The sequence below is a fragment of the Microtus ochrogaster genome, chromosome 17 (assembly GCF_000317375.1).
Source record: "Microtus ochrogaster isolate Prairie Vole_2 chromosome 17, MicOch1.0, whole genome shotgun sequence".
Lineage (NCBI taxonomy): Eukaryota > Metazoa > Chordata > Mammalia > Rodentia > Cricetidae > Microtus > Microtus ochrogaster.
The window spans coordinates 19,253,206-19,256,442 of record NC_022019.1 but is presented as its reverse complement, the minus strand read 5'-3'; positions in this window follow the sequence as shown (position 1 = coordinate 19,256,442).

The window sequence follows — 3,237 nt, the reverse complement described above, 5'->3', positions numbered from 1 at the left end:
CACACACACACACACACACACACACACACACACACACACACACACACACACACCATCCCTTTTCAACTTCAAAGAAGTTCCAGAATTTAAACGAACAACGGTTCATTCCTGATGCACTCGACATCTCACCTTAAAAGAGCAGTCTTGGGATGGACAAAGGCATAAACTTACTATTAACAATGGAGATAGTTGGGCACCTCTTGTCTACTAAAATCTGTCTCCACGCCAATGGCCCACCATAATACGAATCACTAAATTTGCTCTTCTAATCGGATCTCATTGTCCTTCGGGGAAGCAACTCATACTCTCTCCCTCTCCCCTTCCCCCTCCACCTTCTGTGTTTCTGTCCACAGAATATGTACTTTACTAAACCCTTTATACCAACTCTGGTCTCATAATACTTGCACCCTTCCACCTTGGGCTCACTCTTCCATTTTCTCACCTCTAGAGATGACAGAAGAAGTAAACAAAATATTTGGAGTTAGTTCCTTGAGAAGGAACTGTGTGCTGTGTATTCCCAAGGGCTGCTGTATCCAGGACAAAGGGTGAGCTACGCAAGAGAGATTTGGGAATCTAGAACAAGGAGCATTGGATGGACAGCCAAGGTCACAAAATCCCTTGTGTGCAGGGAAGTACAAGAAACCAAGTAACAGTAAAGAGCAGGGAGAAAGATGTATTCAGTGCGGACACACTGAGGAGAGGAACAAAGAGGTCTAAGGACAGCCCTACCAAGTCCATCTTCAGGGTCCCGAGAGGAGGCGTAGGTTTAAATAAAGGGCAAAGAATGCACGAAGCAGCCCTGATTGTGTTTTCCCTCATCCTTGTCTCGGCTCCAGTCTCTCCTGAGAGATGGTCAGAACTGTGTGACCTCTTTCCAGGAGACAAGTTCCTGCTTTGGTTGACGCTAGGGCTATTTCTTTTCCTTCTGACATGACATTCCAAGGGAAGTTACAACTTCTTTGGGGTTTGTTATCTAATAGTTTGAGAGCCAAAGAAAGGGGCATGTGTGTCTCTTCAGAAAATCTTTACTCTTTCCAGGGGAGAAGGCTTAGTCTTGTCAAAGCACTAGCTACGCAAGCCTGGTGACCCAAATTCCATCACCAGCACCCATGTGGTAATTGAATGTGGGGCATAAGTTTGTGACCCCAGAAGTCCTACAGCAAAACTGGACACGGAGACAGAAGACCTACCCAGAAGTTCACGGCGGAGCTAGCCTGAAGCACACAGTTCATCAGCAGAAACAAGACAAAGCTGGGCATCGTACACATGCATGCAGCACGCACATGTGCACACACTGTCTTCATTTCTTCCAGGAGAGTTACTAACTTTTACATCCTCTAGTTGGAAGAAAATTTTAGTCCCAATGTTCATACCTACTTCAGAAGGGCTGGAGAAGCCTGGAAAGGCATACGATGTCCTTAGAGTTGTGTAGACAGAACAGAGGGCCAGCAGATAAAAACAGTATAAAAGCCACAAAGCAATGGTTCTGAGCAGATGGTAAAGGGCATGTGTCAACAGCCACTATTTTACTTTATTACACAACATCAAGCACTAGCTCTTCCCTTTGCTCAATCACTATAAGAATTTACCAGATTTAAGGAGGACAGAGAGAGCAGAGACCTGGATTTGACAGAGATTGTTTCTGGCACTTATTCAAGATCATGGGTAGACAAGCAGACCACAGTTCTAAGGACCAGAATAGTTCTAAAAAGAAAAAATGTGGATGGCCATAAATACTTGAAAAACGTGTCCCAATATTTTAATTAAAACTGCTTTGGCAGTCTGTCTCACCCTGGTCAGACACTATCTTCAAGAAATCCAATGACAAAATGCTAGCAAGGATGTGGGAAATGGGAATGCTTAGCCATTGCCAGTGAGAATGGAAACTGGTGCAATCTCTTTGGGAATCGGTATAGAGGTTCCTCAAAAGCTCAAAATAGAACGACTACATGACCTTGTCCTTGCCTGGATTTGTCCATAGCAACACCGACTCCAAAGACTAGAAGTAGTGGAATACTTTAGGGGCCTTAGTGCTAGCTGTTCCTTAGAGCTTCGGTAGACCTGAGCAGAGTGCACCCAGTGCTGGGAGACTCTCGTCTGGAGACTGTGACTGCACCAGTCTCACTGCTTGTTCAGAATGTGTCGGAGCTGTTTCACTGGTTCTTTGTACTGTGCTTTGGTTTAGTTTCCATTTTATTAATTTCTGTCCCAGTTTATATCAGCTTTTTAAATTTTATTTATTTATTTAGATTTTTTTGAGACAGGGTTTCTCTGTGTAGACCTGGCTGTCCCAAAACTCACTCTGTAGACCAGGTTGGCCTCGAACTCAGAAGTCCTTCTGCCTCTGCCTCCTGAGTGCTGGGATTAGAGGCATGCACCACCACTGACTGGGCAGTTTATATGTTTATCTGTTGATTTGGAATTTTCCTTATTCTTTTTGAGTTGCATGATTAGGATATTTATCTGCAATCTCTCTCTCTCTTTGGTGTGCGTGCGCGCGCGCGTGTGTGTGTGTGTGTGTGTGTGTGTAGATGTGTGTATGACTTAGCATATATATGGAGGCCAAAGGAAAACACTCAGGAGTTGGTTTTCTTCTGCCACCTTGTGGGATTCAGGGATCAAACTCAAATCATCAGGCTTAAGCACAAGGACTTCTATCCACGATATAAACACTTATACATACAAAATTTTCTCTCATAATTGCCATGGCTGTGTCTCAGAGATACCAGTAAGTTTTTCTTTTTCTTTTTCTTTTTTTGGTTTTTCAAGACAGGGTTTCTCTGTGGTTTTGGAGCCTGTCCTGGAACTAGCTCTTGTGGACCAGGCTGGTCTCGAACTGATCCGCCTGCCTCTGCCTCCCAAGTGCTGGGATTAAAGGCGTGTGCCACCACCGCCCGGCCAGTAAGTTTTTCTTTCATATCATTTGGTCATAGGTCTTTTTTTCAATATCCCCTAGATTCCTGAATGATTCCATGGGTCATTCAGGAATATAATGTGTGGAGATGGAAAGACGGCTGTTCCAGAGGACCCAGGTTCAGCACCTATATAGTGGCTCAGCACTGCCAATAACTCCAGTTCCAGAGGATCTGATGTCCTCTTCTGTCCTCTGTGGTCACCAGGATCACATGTAATGAACATACATACATACATACATACATACAGGCAAAACATTCACACAAAGAAAATAAATAAAAATAAATTTGGATTTTGAAAATAATATATTGCTCAATCCCCAAA